This window comes from Danio aesculapii, chromosome 4 (genome assembly GCF_903798145.1).
Source record: "Danio aesculapii chromosome 4, fDanAes4.1, whole genome shotgun sequence".
NCBI classification, from domain to species: Eukaryota; Metazoa; Chordata; class Actinopteri; order Cypriniformes; family Danionidae; genus Danio; species Danio aesculapii.
Window position 1 is genome coordinate 22,253,520 of NC_079438.1, and position 21,074 is coordinate 22,274,593.

Below are 21,074 nucleotides of genomic sequence, written 5' to 3' on the forward strand. Positions count from 1 at the left end.
AAGCTTATTCATTATATGGATTATTACTTATGATATATTCTGTTATGGGGCTAACAATAGCCGCTTTTCTACTGTTGTGCTGAATCAATCTTTATGCTGAACCTCTCCATTCTGTGCCAAACAGGTCCAGACAGCATGGATACGGTTTCATTTTACACTGTTGTGCTGTGACAAATCTCTGTGAAACATTACACAAAACACATCAGTAGTTGCCTTGGTAACGCAATGAAAACGGCTCCTTTTGTTCAATTAAATTTAAACAAAAGCCGAAACTAGTTTTTTCATGTTCATTAAAGCGAAAGCAACCGCATGACTGAACACTGTGCTGCTCTATCAAACAGGGGTGCTAAATATAGGTAGATGTCACAGCAGCTTATTTATTTAGAGGTCATATGTTGCACGGCTCTGCCTAAACTTTATTTAGAGATAAAATGACCAAAATGTAACGTGATGATTGAAAATGACTGGAGGAGGAATAAATAATATATTTCAACTCTCTGAACATCACAGACAAATAAACAATGATAATGTAACAATAATAGTGTATTTGTGTTATAGTGGCAGAAACATGTTTTTGGGCAGGCCTTGAGAAAAGTGAGCGGCACTTTCACTAATAAAGAATAAAGCACTGAAATTATTTCATTTTAGACAATCAATTAAAATACACAGCAGTTTCATATCAAAAGTTGATAATATAAAATATTCTACATTTTGATGGTAAAATATAACCATAATCATGGCCGTGGTTATTTGTTTCAATATTCAAACACTAAATAACGAATGCAGCAAGTTAATCAATAAATGAAAATAAAACACATATAGAGCAGGATATAAAGCAAATTAAGGACTAAAATATTTAGCAAAATGCTGCTCTTTTAACTGCCTAGCAACCACCTAGCAACACCTTAGCAACCACATAGCAACACCTTAGCAACCGCATAGCAACCGCCTAGCAACACCTTAGCAACCACCTAGCAACACCTTAGCAACCATCTAGCAACACCTTAGCAACCACCTAGCAACACCTTAGCAACCGCCTAGCAACACCTTAGCAACCGCCTAGCAACACCTTAGCAACCACCTAGCAACACCTTAGCAACCACCTAGCAACCACCTAGCAACACCTTAGCAACCGCCTAGCACCCTAGCAACACCTTAGCAACCGCCTAGCAACCACCTAGCAACACCTTAGCAACCACCTAGCAACACCTTAGCAACCACCAAGCAACACCTTAGCAACCGCCTAGCAACCACTTAGCAACACCTTGGCAATCGCCTAGAAACCACCTAGCAACACCTTAGCAACTACCTAGCAACACCTTAGCAACCACCTAGCAACACCTTAGCAACCACCTAGCAACACCTTAGCAACCACCAAGCAACACCTTAGCAACCGCCTAGCAACCACCTAGCAACACCTTAGCAACCACCTAGCAACACCTTAGCAACTACCTAGCAACACCTTAGCAACCACCTAGCAACCACCTAGCAACACCTTAGCAACCACCTAGCAACACCTTAGCAACCACCAAGCAACACCTTAGCAACCGCCTAGCAACCACTTAGCAACACCTTGGCAATCGCCTAGAAACCACCTAGCAACACCTTAGCAACTACCTAGCAACACCTTAGCAACCACCTAGCAACACCTTAGCAACTACCTAGCAACACCTTAGCAACCACCTAGCAACACCTTAGCAACCACCTAGCAACACCTTAGCAACCACCAAGCAACACCTTAGCAACCGCCTAGCAACCACCTAGCAACACCTTAGCAACCACCAAGCAACACCTTAGCAACCGCCTAGCAACCACCTAGCAACACCTTAGCAACCACCTAGCAACACCTTAGCAACTACCTAGCAACACCTTAGCAACCACCTAGCAACCACCTAGCAACACCTTAGCAACCGCCTAGCAACATATATATATATATATATATATATATATATATATATATATATATATATATATATATATATATATACACACACACACACACACACAATGGTTTCAGTTAAAAATCTGAGGTCATGGCTTACTTTTCATCTGTGACGAAACTTGCTTTCATCAATGTGTACAAATATGTTGATCCCACCAGTTCGTTGTCCTTTTTTCTTCCTTATCTCCTCATGCATCTCACACATACACTTCGCAGTTTTGTGGACATCTCAGACAGAGTTGCAGTACTATTTGAGAAGCCATCTAACATCATTTCCACTTGTCGCATATGGAGACCTTGTGAAAATCTGAATAATGTAATGTTGTATTACTGTAAAAACACAGAATGGGATATAATGTCTATGCAGAATACTAGAGGACGGGCTACTAGAGATTACAGAGAATAAAAACTTGCCTGTGAATATACTTCACCCAACTGAAAAGGCTTGCATGGGAATGGGGAAATATAGACTTTGTACTTACACTTTTCCTAATTCGTCCACATGACTTCTTGCACTGCCTGCAAATGAGTAGTGAAGTTATTCATCAAAAATGTTTTACCTTTGGCAATGCAAACAAATAAATAATTAAATAAATATACAAATTACAATAATCTCAGTCTCATTTATAGTCATTTTACTTTAACCCTCTACTGTCTGGTGTTAACATATGGCAACATGATGTTTATGTTCATTTCCCTGCCACTGTTTCTTTAAGACCAACATTATTTTTTGTTGTTGTTGGAAAGAGAAGACCTAAGTGTAGCCAATGATGTGCTTTGGTTAAGTCACATGACATGCTTTGTTTTTCTGTAGCGTGATTTCTGACAGCCTGGTGTTTATTGTGAGTAGTTGCTGAATGCAAATGTAAATGTCAATAAAAACAAAGAATCAAATGATGTCAGATCCACAAAATAAATCTGAAACATCAGCTCCAGTTAGTCATGATGACATATTCACAACTCAAATTTATTTTAATAAAATTAGTGTTTTTCTAAATCTATCAAATGTATGTGTTACCAAATTGCAGCACTGTGCAATAGTGGAACATGCAATATTGCAATGGGTTAGCCAGCTAGCAAGGTCAGCTGTGAACTATTAAGTTGTAACAATAACAACATGAATGCTAGTAATATAATGTTGATTAGTCATGTGTTAATATCATTTGCATTATGGATCAAATCTAGTTTTCATGGCAATACTACTTTTGAATAGATATGAATAAGGGAACAGTGTATTAGCGAACACCACCATGTTCTCTGGTAAGTGAAGGAAGAAAAGGGCAGAACTGGCTCTTCCTGTAGATGAAAGTGAGGATGAGATGGGTTTTAGTGACCATGAGAATGATGCAGACTGGACATCTGATAGAGACAGTTCAGGTAAGTTAGCTCAGAGGCAGATAAGACAGGTGTAGTATAGTACATAGTATAATATATAAATATAGTTAGCTAGTAGCATCTGGATATACCAGACTTGTTATTTATTTGTTATAATATTAAAGGGCACCTATGGTAAAAAAATCTACTTTTCAAGCTTTTTGGACAGACATGTGTGCATGTATGGTGTATAGACCTTCATATTGGGGTGATATAAGCACACCCAGTGCTGTTTTTTAATTTAACAACATAAAAAACTGTGGACCAATTGGAGCGGTTTTCAGATCGACAGCAACTTTACGTAGGAGTGCGGTCCCCCTGCCCACCAATATTGATTGACAGGCGCGTCATCATATCCTCAGTTTGTTGATTCACGTCCGCCATTTTCAGCGTGAGTCGAAGCGATATCACTAAAGGAACACGCTACATCTATTTTTAGATGCAAGGCTCATTGGGCTCAACACAAGAGCAATATTCTCCACATTATCGCTCTAATCGGAATTATTGGTTGTATCTTTAGGTAGGTTTGCAAACATGTGTACTTCTCATTGAGTCTACCTTATACTTCAGTCGTTTGCATTTCTCGCGATCCCAGAAGCTCCCTGTGATCTTAACCAGCATGCGTTTTAGAATTCTAAACATCGGTTTCTATCAGGGTACACTCAAGTCGACGGCTGGGCGCCTCGGACCGCTGCAGACTTGAATTGCCGTTGTGTGTACCCTGATAGAAACCTATGTTTAGAATTAAAAAATGCATGGCGCGATGATTCGGGACACTTCATGTTTCTGCCGCGCCACAGAGAGTGTCTGGTGTGCCGTGTCGTGGCTTCGACCGGCGCATCCGGTGCCTCAGTCAAAGTTAATTCAGTGTGCGTGGTTATTAGTTTCTGTGTACAAGCTCGGCACTTGAAACTAGCACACAGTTGGCTGTAAAACTGTACAAAGACACATATGATTTTGTACTCTCTGCTTGGTCTGTGTTCGAGTCGTACATGTACGACTGATTGCTGAACCTCTCACTCCTGCTCCTTCTCTGTCTGCCTGTCAGACTGTTGCAAACGCAGAGCGGGTGAGCTCATGGCCCCGCCCCTTGTTACGTTGGTGGGAAGCCGAAACTAATTTACATGTGAAGCAACACACCCATAAATCAACGAACTGTGGACACGCCCCCAACATGACACCTTTTAACACATTATAATAAAAAAATCTGAATTGTGTTTTAAACTGAACCTAAACTGGCACACTCAGAAGAACCATAATATTAATATTAAATCTTAAAAAAGAGGTAAACTATGTGCCCTTTAAAGTAAAATAACTGTCTACTGAAAGTTAGGTTAAATGCAACAAATAGTTAACTGAACACTCTTAGATTGTACCTAACCCTAATTTTATATTTAATTAAAGTTCATGTTAAAATATCTTGCGTTGCTAATTATAGGCATCTGAATGTTTACTCAAAGTCTATTCATAAACTGGATAACAACTACATGCAGACAATAACAACAAACATCTTGGTGGTCAATGTTCTGAAAACTTGTTGAGGATTTGTTGCATATCTACTGATACACTGTTGAACATCTAGAACCTAAATTGGTAACACTTATCTTACCGAAAGTTTAATAAATGTTTACATGCTGTAGTCATTGTATTGATTGCCTAAGAACATTTAAAGACAATCTACAGATACTATCCAGATGAAAGTAAACAGATAAGAACTTGAAAAGTAACTTACGGTCAGCAGACTATCTAAAAGGGGACCATCTAAATAAAGTGTTACCCTTCTCCTTTTCGTTGGCATCTTGTTGAAGGCATAAAAAAAATCCATGACAAATGATTGGCGATATGGCCCAGTGGCCAAGGGATAAGGCATCAACCTCCAGGGCTTGGGATTGTTGGTTCAAGTCCCATCTGGGTTGTCTTTGAAGGTCTCACTTCAATTTGGGAGCAATGTTTGGTGGATGAAACACGGTAGCTGTGAAAACCTTCTTGAGATGTGTTTGCATGTCATTAACTTCCTGCATTGCCATGCATATTACCTGTTATGACTAAAAGGGTAACGAGATACCTAACGCGAAAGGCCATTTTAAATCCTGCATGGTGCCTACAGAGAAGAGACTGTGTACAAAGACAAAATGGTGCTTACATATAAAGCTGGTGGGTTGTTCAAGATCCATAAACAAATCTAACAACCGAATCATTGCCGCTCCTTTTTTTGTCTGTATAAGTGTACATGTTAGACTGATTTAGATCAGAAGTCCACTAAATGTTCATTAAGTAAAGTCACAGCAAAAGCTGCTACAATTAACATAAAAACACCTTGGATAGCACAGCACCGCTGCTTTTTCTATGACTGTCGTAGGGCTCATCCAGGATTTGAACCCGGGATCTCTCGCACCCAAAGCCAGAAAAATACCCCCAGACCAACGAACCCTGTAGAAGCAGTCTGCAGTGCCACAAAAAAATCTGTGAGACCGATCCACTCTACTCTTTGTTCATGTTGTTTTTGTTACGTGTGTCAGCAACTCCCTGGAGGCATATTACAGTTCACAGTAAGTATAAAACAGCCCAGTGGCCTAATGGATAAGGCACCAGCCTTCGAAGCTGGGGATTTTGGGTTTAAAGTACCAACTGGGTTGTCTTTGATGCAGTTCCTTTTAAGTTGACTGTGCAAGACAATCCAGTATTACCTTTAAAAAGCTAGGTTCATACCCTTAGGTCAAAACGACATGACAATGGAAAACTCCTCAGAGAAGCTGTTTTGTCATTAGGTGTACACACCAGATCGTCTGAATGCAATATGGCATAGGGATCCTAAAGAACTGTTTTCTGAGTAACAAGAACTTCCTGAGCCATACATCAGATATGACAAAGGTTAATGTTGACCCAGTGGCCTAATGGATAAGGCATCAGCCTTTGAAGCTGGGTATTGTGGGTTCAAGTCCCATCTGGGTTGTCTTTGTTGGGTTAAATTTAAGTTGTGTGAAACAATTCCGACTGGTCTTCTCAAAACTTAGGCGTGATGATCTGAGGACAAGAGTTAGCTTCGAATTCTCAGACTTGCTGCACACTTCAAATAAAGATTCACCCAATCTTGCTTGAATCTCACTGTCACGTTACAAACCTAAAAGGTTCCGCTAAGCTATGGTAATGGAGATCTTGACTTCAAATACCTCGTGGCTTTCAACTAATGGTCTCTTGTTAGGTGGATGATGATGAAATGCAGACAAGAAAATAGCTGCAGAAAGGTTGTGATTTCAAGTTAATGAGAGTGGCCTTGTCTGGAATTTGAAACTCAAGACCAGTCACACCATACGCGAGAACCATACCCCAGGACCAATGAGACACGAATGTGGATGATTGCACAAAGAAAATGTTTGACCATTAGTTGCACACATCTTATTTGACGGAATGCAAACTGGCATCCAGATCCTAAAGTGCAGTTTTCCATGCGTTGGCATCTTGTTGAAGGCATACAAAAGATCCATGACAAATGATTGGCGAAATGGCCCAGTGGCCTAATGGATAAGGCATCAACCTTCGGGGCTTGGAATTGTTGGTTCAAGTCCAATCTGGGTTGTCTTTGAAAGTCTCACCTCAATTTGGGAGCAATGTTTGGTGGATGAAACACGGTAGCTGTGAAAACCTTCTTGAGATGTGTTTGCATGTCATTAACTTCCTGGATTGCCATGCATATTACCTGTTATGACTAAAAGGGAAACGAGATACCTAACGCGAAAGGCCGTTTTGAATCCTGCATGGTGCCTACAGAGAAGAGACTATGTACAAAGCAAAAAAATGGTGCTTACATATAAAGCTGGTGGGTTGTTCAAGATCCATAAACAAATCTAACAACCGAATCATTGCCGCTCCTTTTTTTGTCTGTATAATTGTACATGTTAGACTGATTTAGATCAGAAGTCCACTAAATGTTCATTCACTAAAGTCACAGCAAAAGCTGCTACAATTAAGACAGAAGCACCATAGATAGCACAGCACCACTGCTTTTCTATGACAGTCGTAGGGCTCGTCCAGGATTTGAACGCGGGACCTCTCGCACCCTAAGCGAGAATCATACCCCTAGACCAACGAGCCCTGTAGAAGGAACCTGCAGTGCCACAAGAAATTCTGTGAGACCAATCCAATCTACTCTTTGTTCATGTTGCTTTTTTTACGTGTGTCAGCAACTCTCTGGAGGCATATTACAGTTCACAGTAAGTATAAAAACAGTCCAGTGGCCTAATGGATAAGGCACCAGCCTTCGAAGCTGGGGATTGTGGGTTTAAAGTACCAACTGGGTTGTCTTTGATGCAGTTCCTTTTAAGTTGACTGTGCAAGACAATCCAGTGTTACCCTCAAAAGCTAGGTTCATACCCTTAGGTCAAAACGACATGACAATGGAAAACTCCTCAGAGAAGCTGTTTTGTCATTAGGTGTACACACCAGATCGTCTGAATGCAATATGGCATAGGGATCCTAAAGTACTGTTTTTCTGAGTTACAAGAACTTCCTGAGCCATACATCAGATATGACAAAGGTTAGTGTTGACCCAGTGGCCTAATGGATAAGGCATCAGCCTTCGAAGCTGGGGATTGTGGGTTCAAGTCCCATCTGGGTTGTCTTTGTTGGGTTAAATTTAAGTTGTGTGAAACAATTCCGACTGGTCTTCTCAAAACTTAGGCGTGATGTTCTGAGGACAATAGTTAGCTTCGAATTCTCAGACTTGCTGCACACTTCAAATAAAGATTCACCCAATCTTGCTTGAATCTCACTGTCACGTTACAAACCTAAAAGGTTCCGCTAAGCTATGGTAATGGAGATCTTGACTTCAAATACCTCGTGGCTTTCAACTAATGGTCTCTTGTTAGGTGGATGATGATGAAATGCAAACAAGGAAACAGCTGCAGAAAGGTTGTGATTTCAAGTTAATGAGAGTGGCCTTGTCTGGAATTTGAAACTCAAGACCAGTCACACCATACGCGAGAACCATACCCCAGGACCAATGAGACACGAATGTGGATGATTGCACAAAGAAAATGTTTGTCCATTAGTTGCACACATCTTTTTTGATGGAATGCAAACTGGCATCGAGATCCTAAAGTGCAGTTTTCCATGCGTTGGCATCTTGTTGAAGGCATACAAAAGATCCAGGACAAATGATTGGCTAAATGGCCCAGTGGCCTAATGGATAAGGCATCAGCCTCCAGGGCTTAGGATTGTTAGTTCAAGTCCCATCTGGGTTGTCTTTGAAGGTCTCACTTCATATTAGGAACAATGTTTGGTGGATGAAACACGGTAGCTGTGAAAACCTTCTTGAGATGTGTTTGCATGTCATTAACTTCCTGCATTGCCATGCATATTACCTGTTATGACTAAAAGGGTAACGAGATACCTAACGCGAAAGGCCATTTTGAATCCTGCATGGTGCCTACAGAGAAGAGACTGTACAAAGACAAAAATGGTGCTTACATATAAAGCTGGTGGGTTGTTCAAGATCCATAAACAAGTCTAACAACCGAATCATTGCCGCTCCTTTTTTTGTCTGTATAATTGTACATGTTAGACTGATTTAGATCAGAAGTCCACTAATTGTTCATTCATAAAGTCACAGCAAAAGCTGTTACAATTAACATAGAAACATCATAGTGAGCACAGCTCCGCCTCTTTTTCGATGACAGGCATAGAGCTCGTCCAGGATTTGAACCCAGGACCTCTCGCACCCTAAGCGAGAATCATACCCTTAGACCAACGAGCCCTGTAGAAACAATCTGCAGTGCCACAAAAAAATCTGTGAGACCGATCCAATCTACTCTTTGTTCATGTTGTTTTTGTTACGTGTGTCAGCAACTCCCTGGAGGCATATTACAGTTCACAGGCAGTAAAAACAGCCTAGTGGCCTAATGGATGAGGCACCAGCCTTCGAAGCTGGGGATTTTGGGTTTAAAGTACCAACTGGGTTGTCTTTGATGCAGTTCCTTTTAAGTTGACTGTGCAAGACAATCCAGTGTTACCTTTAAAAAGCTAGGTTCATACCCTTAGGTCAAAACGACATGACAATGGAAAACTCCTCAGAGAAGCTGTTTTGTCATTAGGTGTACACACCAGATCGTCTGAATGCAATATGATATAGGGATCCTAAAGTACTGTTTTTCTGAGTTACAAGAACTTCCTGAGCCATACATCAGATACAACAAAGGCTAGCATTGGCTTAATGGATGAGGCACCAGCCTTCGAAGCTGGGCATTGTGGGTTCAAGTCCCATCTGGGTTGTCTTTGTTGGGTTACATTTAAGTTGTGTGAAACAATTCCGACTGGTCTTCTCAAAACTTAGGCGTGATGATCTGAGGACAATTGTTAGCTTCGAATTCTCAGACTTGCTGAGGCGTAGGGCTCGTCCGGGATTTGAACCCGGGACCTCTCGCACCCGAAGCGAGAATCATACCCCTAGACCAACGAGCCCTGCAGAAGCAATCTGCAGTGCCACAAAAAATTCTGTGAGACCGATCCAATCTACTCTTTGTTCATGTTGTTTTTGTTACGTGTGTCAGCAACTCCCTGGAGGCATATTACACTTCACAGGCAGTAAAAATAGCCCAGTGACATAATGGATAATGCACCAGCCTTCGAAGTCCACTAAATGTTCATTAATTAAAGTCACAGCAAAAGCTGCTACAATTATCATAGAAACAACTGGGATTGCACAGCTCCGCCTCTTTTTCAAAGACAGGCGTGGGGCTCGTCCGGGATTTGAACCCGGGGACCTCTCGCACCCTAAGCGAGAATCATACCCCTAGACCAACGAGCCCTGCAGAAGCAATCTGCAGTGCCACAAGAAATTCTGTGAGACCAATCCAATCTACTCTTTGTTCATGTTGTTTTTGTTACGTGTGTCAGCAACTCCCTGGAGGCATATTACAGTTCACAGGCAGTAAAAACAGCCTAGTGGCCTAATGGATGAGGCACCAGCCTTCGAAGCTGGGGATTTTGGGTTCAAGCCCCATCTGGTTTGTCTTTGTTGGGTAACATTTAAGTTGTGTGAAACAATTCCGACTGGTCTTCTCAAAACTTAGGCGTGATGATCTGAGGACAATAGTTAGCTTTGAATTCTCAGACTTGCTGAGGCGTAGGGCTCGTCCGGGATTTGAACCCGGGACCTCTCACACCCGAAGCGAGAATCATACCCCTAGACCAACGAGCCCTGCAGAAGCAATCTGCAGTGCCACAAAAAATTCTGTGAGACCGATCCAATCTACTCTTTGTTCATGTTGTTTTTGTTATGTGTGTCAGCAACTCCCTGGAGGCATATTACACTTCACAGGCAGTAAAAATAGCCCAGTGACATAATGGATAAGGCACCAGCCTTCGAAGTCCACTAAATGTTCATTAACTAAAGTCACAGCAAAAGCTGCTACAATTATCATAGAAACACCTTGGATTGCACAGCTCCGCCTCTTTTTCAAAGACAGGCGTAGGGCTCGTCCGGGATTTGAACCCGGGATCTCTCGCACCCTAAGCAAGAATCATACCCTAAGACCAACGAGCCCTGCAGAAGCAATCTGCAGTGCCACAAAAAATTCTGTGAGACCAATCCAATCTACTCTTTGTTCATGTTGTTTTTGTTACGTGTGTCAGCAACTCCCTGGAGGCATATTACAGTTCACATGCAGTAAAAATAGCCCAGTGACCTAACGGATAAGGCACCAGCCTTCGAAGCTGGGGATTGTGGGTTTAAAGTACCAACTGGGTTGTCTTTGATGCAGTTCCTTTTAAGTTGACTGTGCAAGACAATCCAGTGTTACCTTTAAAAAGCTAGGTTCATACCCTTAGGTCAAAAAGACATGACAATGGAAAACTCCTCAGAGAAGCTGTTTTGTCATTAGGTGTTCACACCAGATCGTCTGAATGCAATATGGCATAGGGATCCTAAAGTACTGTTTTTCTGAGTTACAAGAACTTCCTGAGCCATACATCAGATATGACAAAGGCTAGTTTTGACCCGGTGGCCTAATGGATAAGGCATCAGCCTTTGAAGCTGGAGATTGTGGGTTCAAGTCCCATCTGGGTTGTCTTTGTTGGGTTACATTTAAGTTGTGTGAAACAATTCCGACTGGTTTTCTCAAAACTTAGGCGTGATGATCTGAGGACAATAGTTAGCTTCGATTTCTCAGACTTGCTGCACACTTCAAATAAGATTCATCCAATCTTGCTTGAATGTCACGTTACAAACCTAAATGGTTCCGCTAAGCTTTGGTAATGGAGATCTTGACTTCAAGTACCCCGTGGCTTTTAACTAATGGTCTCATGTTAGGTGGATGATGATGAAATGCAAACAAGGAAATAGCTGCAGAAAGGTTGTGATTGCAAGTTAATGAGAGTGGCCTTTTCTGGAATTTGAAACTCAAGACCTGTCACACCATACGCGAGAACCATACCCCAGGACCAATGAGACACGAATGTGGATGATTGCACAAAGAAAATGTTTGTTCATTAGTTGCACACATCTTTTTTGACGGAATGCAAACTGGCATCAAGGTCCTAAAGTGCAGTTTTCCATGCGTTGGCATCTTGTTGAAGGCATACAAAAGATCCAGGACAAATGATTGGCGAAATGGCCCAGTGGCCTAATGGATAAGGCATCAGCCTCCGGGGCTTGGGATTGTTAGTTCAAGTCCCATCTGGGTTGTCTTTGAAGGTCTCACTTCATATTAGGAACAATGTTTGGTGGATGAAACACGGTAGCTGTGAAAACCTTTTTGAGATGTGTTTGCATGTCATTAACTTCCTGCATTGCCATGCATATTACCTATTATGACTAAAAGGGTAACGAGATACTTAACGCGAAAGGGCATTTTGAATCCTGCATGGTGCCTACAGAGAAGAGACTGTGTACAAGGACAAAAATGGTGCTTACATATAAAGCTGGTGGGTTGTTCAAGATCCATAAACAAATCTAACAACCGAATCATTGCCGCTCCTTTTTTTGTCTGTATAATTGTACATGTTGGACTGATTTAGATCAGAAGTGCACTAAATGTTCATTCACTAAAGTTACAGCAAAAGCTGTTACAATTAACATAGAAACATCATAGTGAGCACAGCTCCGCCTCTTTTTTGATGATATGGTGGAACTTTTATTATGTAATCACTATATATAGTGGAACTTTTATTATGTAATCACTATATAATCTGCCACTATTAAAATATAGATTACTATTAAAATATACTGTTAAAACTTATAGAAAGACCTATATTCAAGTGATGCAGAAGAGACATACAAACATGCAGGGCCTTATAATTGAGGGCCTTACAATTGAAGCACAGCAGGTCATGCGCCAAAGTGAGAACATTATGACAGAGCGTATGCAATACATTTAGACAATGTATATGTTGAACAAGACAAAAACAACCCTCGCCAAAATAGCATACATAAGGATACTCATTTAGAAAGTATGGAAACAACATGATCATATGCAAACACATGATTGTAAGCACATGCTATGTGACCTTTAAGATATGTAAAAACAGAAAAACATACAGCCATTAATTAAAAAGCTAGGATGCTATTGGAGCCGGGAATAGGGTGATGTTACATCATATCTCATGATACCTATGGATAAGAAACTGTATATAAGCTGTGGATTTTTGGACATTGAGGGGGAGAGAGCTCGATCGACCATCTCTGCTGTAACAATAAACTGCTTCAACTTGAGAACTTCGAAGACCTCAGCCTCTTTTTTGAAACCTAGAAGATGTTTGTCGAGATCCAGCGCAACTTTCCACTACATAATTTGGCGCCCAACGTGGGGCTGGACTGAGGATAGTCGAAGGAAGGTGTCAATGGGCCGATCCTTGGCAGACACTCACGCAGAGACCAAATAGTGCGCAGATTAAAAAAGTGAGCAGATTTTTGTTTTATTTTGGTTCTCTGATGAGTGTGCTGTGGGGTGGACTGGACACCTGAATTTGACTTTTAAAATACCTCACCATTAAAAAGAACCTATGAATTGACTAAATTAATAAAAAGAATGATAAAGTAATTGATAAAGTGATAAAAGAATAGTACAATGAACTATTTATAAGAAAAAGAGGTCTTCCAGGTTGTCAAGGTATGTGCTTGTACTAATAAATGGCTGTAAATTATGCACAAACTAATGGCTTTGTATTATATACTAACGAATGGCTGTAAATTATATGCGTATGAAAGAGAGGTACATGCATGGATTGCTACGCGAGAGGCGGGAGCAAGGCGCACAAGGTAGCACTGGAAATGATCACTTGCTGTAGGTGTGATTAGAGCAAAGGAGCGCTCCGCGTCTCTGTACTCGCCTGTGGATTGAGTAAGACTCTCCCGATAGAGGCAGGGAAATTGGGAGGAGGCCTTTAATCTGATCCCAAAAGCACCTACAGGGAGGGCTGGATCTCAGTGGATGACCTGTGTTAGTCTATATGTTGTGTTTTTATATATGTATGTGGTCTGGACCGAAGAGAATGGGGAATGTTTTGGAAAAGATAATTAGATTGAATAAGAATGGGAATAAGAATGCAAATGCTGAGACATTTGTGAATGAAGATGCATATGGTAAGAGATCTAGAAGGTTAAAGCATGAGTAGGGTGTGTGTTTAAGGACGATGAGAGCTAGAGAGAAATTACTGAGGTGTAGTGTGAGAGAAAGTGAGTATTATAAGAGATTAAAATACAGATAAAATATTAATTGATTAGAGAATGAATAAAAATTGCACATGCTGTGCTGGAGGGACAAAGCAAGCAAAGTGACCACAACAATTAAGAAAAGCAGTTTTGCATGTAAAAAAGTTTGTTTTGTCTCCCAGGACCTGCTTGTGATAATAAAGACATTTTAACTGTTCCTCCAAAAGAAATAAAAGAAATAAAAGTAATAGAGGGAGGTTTGGATTCCAGAAAAAAAAAAAAGAATAGTTTGCATGCAAATGATCTGTGTTTGCTCGTTAAGAGGCCTTGATAGCGACAGACGTTAACTAGTAACTGTTACTCAGATTTGGGAAGTTTTTTAACAATATAGGATATACATAGAACAGATTTAGATTTCAAAAGTGAGTTCTGAATGTGTGGTGACAGTTAAGAGATTAAAAGCAGATTGGATCATAATGACGTGCACAAGGAAATTCCTATGGTTATTGCTTTAATGTTGTGTGTGTCTGTGTCTGTGTGAATGGTTGTGTAAAATTCCATATTGGTGGACAAGCAGAGCCCCCCTTCTGCAAAGTCCCTTAAGTGGAGCATGGCAGGGATGGACACTCTGTGGTACACTGAGAGGAATGAATGACTGAATGAGCCCTGTAGATAAAGGGACAAATGTTGAGTGAATGAGTCCTCTAAATTCGAGGGACTAGAATGTGAGAGTGTGGTTAAGTGTTTGTGTTTAGTGTTTGTGATAAAGAGTGAGATAAAAGAATCATCATTGTAGATTATAATATAAAGATGGACTGTGAAATATTGTGTAATAAAGAAAATATAGAAGAGACTGATGCAGTTTAGGGAAGAGATTATAATATTTAGGAAATAAATGAATTCAGTTCAGATAGAAAGATATAAAGAGAAATATATTAAATTAAGGAGAAGTATATAACATAGGTTGACATTTGTGCATACAAAGAGATCATAATATAAATTCTTAGAATTTAATTTAGTGAATAATAGTATCTGATTTAATATTAATGAGGTGTAAAGAGTATAGGATATGGTAAAGTAAATACAATTTGGAAAATAAAAAATGTGTTATATAAAAGAATAAAGTAATAAGTTAAACATTTGGGAACAGAGAGGAATAATACTTAGAATTTAGAAAAAAATGAATATTTAAGATATAAACAATTTATAATTAAATACTCAACAAAAAGAGAACAGAAAAGAAAAATAATGGCAAAGAGGAGGAACATTTGATGTAAGCAGTGTGTGAGTAAATACAAACTCTGAAAAATAATAATTATAAATGAAAAGAATAAGACGAAAGGTAAAAAGTAAAATGATGAGTGTGAAAAAAGAGTGAGTAAATGTGTACTGTAAACTTGAAACAGGTATAGAAAATGCTAGAGAAATTAAAACAATGTAAAGAAAGACCAACTAGTGAGAAAACACTAGAATAAATTAGGAGAAAAATAAATAAGTTAAGCACAAGCTGAAGCTAAAGAAATGGAATTAGAAGAAAACTAACAAAATAGGAAATTAATACAAAATACAAATGATTTAGAAATAAATATTTAAAAAATCAGCTGTTGGAAAGCAAAGAGAAGAACATAGATGAGAGGAGTCTTTATTTGATAAAGGAAACATGGGAAAGTGGAAAAATGTTTAGATAATAACTAAGCAAATGTATATATTAAATTAAGGGGCACGGAGATGGACTTTGAAGGGTCCTTGTCTTTTCGCCTGCCGGACATTCCTGAAGGCACTGGGAAATAGAATAAGGTGTTTGGAGAAACACAAGGAGCAAATTGTTGACTGTGGACTCTGATTACAGGAACTAAAGCAGTGAGCCAGGCACTGCATGCAGAGAACTACTGAGACTTGACCCATCCACATATGTTCAAGAGACACTTAAAGAAGGAGAAACAAGAGACTGATAAACTGATCAAAAAAGCTAAGCTTTCCAGCAACATCAGCTGGGTGAAAGAAGCCATCACCAAGAGGAAGGAGGAATGCGCTACACTTTAACTCCTTCAAAATGCAGGAAATGTGGGGATTCCTGAATACAACAATGCAAAGACTGCACCATCTATGGAACAGTTGCCTCGGGTGCGAGGGAGAGAGATTGGCTGTGGCCAAGCAAACTCAATCTCAAAAGCCCAGTAGAACTATGATGCAAATCAAGTACATTGCAGATTAAAACAAAAGTGGACCCTTTCTTGAATCAAATTAGACTCCTGTCAAATTAGTCAGGAAGGAAGGTATATGAATTAGGACTTCACATTTAGTAAAAGCAATTTGAATTAAATAAGAATTACAAAATAAAAAGATAATATCTATTAATTATAACAGAAGATGTAAGTAAGACAATTGGTAATGGGGAAAATAGATTGAGTTAAACATTTCTGAAGCAGGGCTAGTAAAAAGCAGAATTTGTCTATGCAGATGTATGATCCTGAAAGAGATTTAGACTTAGAAAATTAATACCAGGAAGAAATTAAAGGAAAAAAAGAACAGCATATTAGAATAAGTCAACAGTGAGAAGCTCTAAGTGTAATAAAATATGATTTTGGGAAAAAAAGGGGGTTAATATAATAGAGATTGTTTCGCATGTATAGCCATATAACTGAAAAATTGGGAAGTAAATTTGAGGAATAATGAGGAAAAAAAGAGCAAAACAGACTAGATAGATTCAGTGATTTTACAAAAAATTACATAAACGCTGTGGACCTGATCAGTTAGATGAGCTTGCCTTTAGAAGTAAATATCTAGAGAAAAAGAAAAAATAATGAATACAACATCTGAAAGAACAAATAGCTCAGAAGTTAAATGATTTAAACAAGTGTAGTTAAATACTTAAAGAAGTATTATCATTGCTGGACTTGAATTTATAATTAGAAAATTAACCAGTACAGTGAGGGTTAAAATTAAACCAGATGCACATCTGCAGAGAAAATAAGAAAAATGCTGAAATGATTATAAAAACAATATTGAAGTTTTATTGAGAGTAGGATTATTAACACCTAGTGATTATAATATGAAATAAATCATTGGATATTTATATTTAAATTATATTTCAAGTCAGATATGACTGTGTATGTAACTTATAAGAGTTGAATTTAATTTGAATTAAAATATTTTAATTATGCTGCATTAAAGCCGGTAAAAAGCATATGCTATAAGAACAAACAATGAGAGAAAATCTTCCAGCTGAGGTTCCTACATTCTATGAAAAAAATTTCTTCCTGATGTCAAATATTGTTAAGTTATTCATTTCTGTTCAGCTTATTTTAGGTAATTAGCAGAGGAGGGTAGATACCAATTAGTATTTACATTTGCTGGTGAAAATTATACATACAACGAAGTGCCTGAAGATCTTATGATGAATAGTAGTTTGTTACACTATGTAGCTGATTTAATTATCTCCATATAGACTTAGCTCAGTTAAAATACAGAAAACATATGATGACTTTTAGGGAGGATTTTAGCATTGATGGAACAGAGAATTAAAAAAAAAAAACAGCACTGGAGAAAATTCATGAAACAGGAAAGACTGCAAAAATACAGTTCTGAATTAACAGGAAAAACAGATACAATAAAGGCATTTGAGATGATGAAATATAAATTAGTCTGTCATTGAAGGTAACACTGTAGCAGATTTAAAAGTAAATAAGCGACAGGATGTGAGGTAGTAAGTCACCTATAGTGCTTATAGAGCTACAATCTCAATTAAAGAACATTGTGAAAATTAAACAACAAACAGATCTCTGTGAACAATCTAGCATGAAAGGGAGGAAAAGACATAGTCTATAGCCTATACATAAAGGAATAATTGCACCAACAGCATCTCTAAGTATACTTATTGCAGATGCACATGATTTTGATCAAGGGTGAAGTATTAGGAAAAATTAAACAGCAAGGAGATTGGTCTCCTTATTAAATGCAGTGCTTAGTGAGTTTTGTCCATGTGACATCGGTGTTAAATATAGTGTGAGGAAAGGGACAGCAACCAGTAGCTTAAGTGACATTTAAGCATTTAGTAATGAGGGTTTTGAGGTTATACTAATCTGAGTACAAGGCAAGAAATACATGTTTGTACTACTTAACAGGTTAGGATTAAAAACAGGTTGTGGTGATTAATTATATTTCTAATAAGAAAAACGATGATTTCTACATCTGGAATAACATCAGAAATAATTTCAAATAATGGATGTGCATTTATAAAGTATTTAGAGTAATTAAAGTAAATTAAAAATAGCTAAATAAGTAAATAAATGATTAAACAAATAAACAAGCAAATAAATAAAACTGTTAAAGAAGTACTGTTAATAAAGAATAAACCAAAGGCTAGAGTGAAATTATCATGCACAATCATAAGGACTGGTCAAAAGCTACAAGAAGATCCATTAGGGCCAAAGCTCTTTTTAAAAATATGTGAAAATGCTAAACTTGATTAAGTTTGGATTATTAAACTAGACTGATGTGTAAACAGATGTTTGAATGAGTTTTTACATGTAAACTAACAGAAACAGGAACCTAACACTGCATGGAATGCTAATGTCCTGTCTAATACATTGGCAAATAAGAATTTTGTCTTATAAGAAAAACTAACTGCCATGTATGAAGCTGTTCATTCACAGGAACAGAACAGTGAACGACAGAAGGAAAATGTTCCTGCTGCTGCTGATGATGATGCAAATAAAGATGAGTGAAAGCCTAGAGGTAACTTCTCCAAAGGTAAAGGATTATCCCAGTCTGATGGAGTCAGACAAGAGTATCCAACAATTGACTTCTTAATTTTCTTGGAAAGGGGTGAATATCCTATAACAAAATGAAGGTAAAGAACGATCGTCTGAAGAAAAATATTGTACAAAATTCAGTATACTGTACTGTGACTGCCCATTTTGCCAGGCCCAATGTCTTGATATTATAGGAAGCACCAAATTTACATTAGATAACAATGATAGGTTGAAAAAAGAATGCAAAGAAATTTACATTAGAGTTCAAGCAACAAGAGAGATTCCCACGAATATGCAATAAGAAATTAGAATATGAATGTTATAACCAAACAAGTGGATCGACAAATGTGAGAAAATTTAAAAGGAAATTGTGCAATAATTTGGCATTTGACTGACAAATGTGGGAAAAAGAAAATGTTTATATGCAAACCTTCCAAATGGCTACAGCTACAATAAAGAATATAATGTTGCCAGTTTAAAAAAAGGCGATAGGACGGCTAACAGCACACTTGGTAATTGCACTGGACAAAATGTCCAATTGCCAAGATGATTTCCCTTAATACAACAATATGAACAAATAGCAGACTACTACTGGATCTATGGAAGGGGAATATTACACCTCAACATTCCATTGAAATGGAAAGGGATTTGTACTAGAGTTAAACTAATACAGGAAGTGATAATAACTGATTGAGTTGAAGAGCAAAATGACATACAAAGACAGCAGAATCGGAAGCATTGAGTTAAGAGACAATATACACCTGACTCAGAAGTTCACATTGGCCAACCTAGTGTAATACCAGATGAGTTTAAAACTAGAGATATAGCAAAAGAAGGACTTGACTCTATAATAATGTGGATAATTGCAATGACCATTTTTACAGTGGATTAACTACATTTATTACAACCAACAAAGATTTATAAAGTACACAAATGATGACGTTAAAGTATTAGGAGAATAATTGGCCCTAACAAATAAAATGGCTTGGTAAATCACTGCACCCTTTGCTGCTCCTATATTCCAAATAATACTGCCACAAGTGGATCTTTCACTGAAGCCATGCGAAAATTGGAAAATCTGAGGAAAGAAGTAAAAGAGAATGCTGGAGAGGATAAGAACTTTGGTGACTAGTTTGCCTCCATATATGGATCATTAGGACAATAGTTGCGATTGGACAATAATTAAGATTGGAATATTCAAAAGAATTGCTATATTTGTTTTTATTCTTTTTTGTTGTGTTATCCCTCTTCTCAGATTTATAGCTAAAGCTGCTGCCAAGCAGATGGTCGATGTGCGAGTTAATAGAACTGTGCATGACTGCAGAGTCCATGTCTATGAAGTTCTTGGGCCAGATTTGGAACATTTGGATGAGTTTTGAGAACAATTACTACCCTAAATTTCTTTCATTTTTAAGGTCTTAAAAATAATAATAATATAATTCTTTAGCTTTTTACTATTTCATAAAGGCTTTAAATCCCAAAGAGAATGGTTTTAAGCAAGGCATCATCCTAATACAGGAAAATGCAAATAGAACGGACTGAACTGAAAGATTGTGTAATCATTTTAAGACCCGTTTACTAGTATAAAATTCTGTGTATATAGGAGTTCATCAAAGCTGCCGGAGCTGATATCAGATGTACACGAGGAAAGAGGGAAGATGACTACGGGTCAAGGGACACTCCAGTATCCAGCAACAAAGGAGAAGAAGAGCAGAATCTACTGGAGGTTTAAAAACCCACTGTCTGCACCAACACCAGACAGTACTCAGAAGTACCTCTGGCGACGTGGGATGAAACATCAGATATAGTTCTTTTACAGGCGTTATGAATGTTCTGCAAATATTGAGATTTTCTTTTGTGTGTTGATTAATTAAGTAGATATGTTATATAACCACTGCTGTGAGCAAAGCTGACAAAGCATATGTTTTAACATGACTAATAATTGTTGAGTGTTGAACTCCCCAAGAAAGTATTTAGTTAGGGAGAGCGGGATCTTTTACTCCTTCTAAAGCCAAAAGTGGAGGGAGATGTTTGGTTCCGTTTCTCCTCTGAAGTGCGGCGCAAGGATGCTGACAATTGATAAGGATGTAGATGGGCAACTTTTTTGGTTGCACAAGAATGTTAAAAACTGAGCGAAATGTTAGATTCTTAAGTTGCACTTCAGCGAGGGATTTAGGAAAGGGACTTTTTTTGATAAAGTCCCTGAGGGGGGATTTATAGTGGAACTTTTATTATGTAATCACTATATATAGTGGGACTTTTATTATGTAATTACTATATAATCTGCCACTTTTAAAATATAGATTACTATTAAAATATACTGTTAAAACTTATAGAAAGACCTATATTCAAGTGATGC

The 21,074-nt window shown here is 38.4% G+C and overlaps 6 non-coding genes across 6 annotated transcripts; 3 read left to right on the forward strand and 3 right to left on the reverse strand.

Annotated features, from left to right (window-relative positions):
* The first annotated feature begins 6,196 nt into the window (after window positions 1-6,196).
* On the forward strand, window positions 6,197-6,269 carry trnaq-uug (transfer RNA glutamine (anticodon UUG)). Its single transcript has one exon. It is a non-coding gene; the product is annotated as a tRNA-Gln (tRNA).
* Window positions 6,270-7,859: 1,590 nt separating this feature from the next.
* On the forward strand, window positions 7,860-7,932 carry trnar-ucg (transfer RNA arginine (anticodon UCG)). Its single transcript has one exon. It is a non-coding gene; the product is annotated as a tRNA-Arg (tRNA).
* A 1,768-nt stretch (window positions 7,933-9,700) lies between these two features.
* On the reverse strand, window positions 9,701-9,772 carry trnap-cgg (transfer RNA proline (anticodon CGG)). Its single transcript has one exon. It is a non-coding gene; the product is annotated as a tRNA-Pro (tRNA).
* Window positions 9,773-10,045: 273 nt separating this feature from the next.
* On the reverse strand, window positions 10,046-10,118 carry trnap-agg (transfer RNA proline (anticodon AGG)). Its single transcript has one exon. It is a non-coding gene; the product is annotated as a tRNA-Pro (tRNA).
* Window positions 10,119-10,439: 321 nt separating this feature from the next.
* On the reverse strand, window positions 10,440-10,511 carry trnap-cgg (transfer RNA proline (anticodon CGG)). Its single transcript has one exon. It is a non-coding gene; the product is annotated as a tRNA-Pro (tRNA).
* Window positions 10,512-11,306: 795 nt separating this feature from the next.
* Window positions 11,307-11,379, forward strand: trnaq-uug (transfer RNA glutamine (anticodon UUG)). Its single transcript has one exon. It is a non-coding gene; the product is annotated as a tRNA-Gln (tRNA).
* Window positions 11,380-21,074: the final 9,695 nt, after the last annotated feature.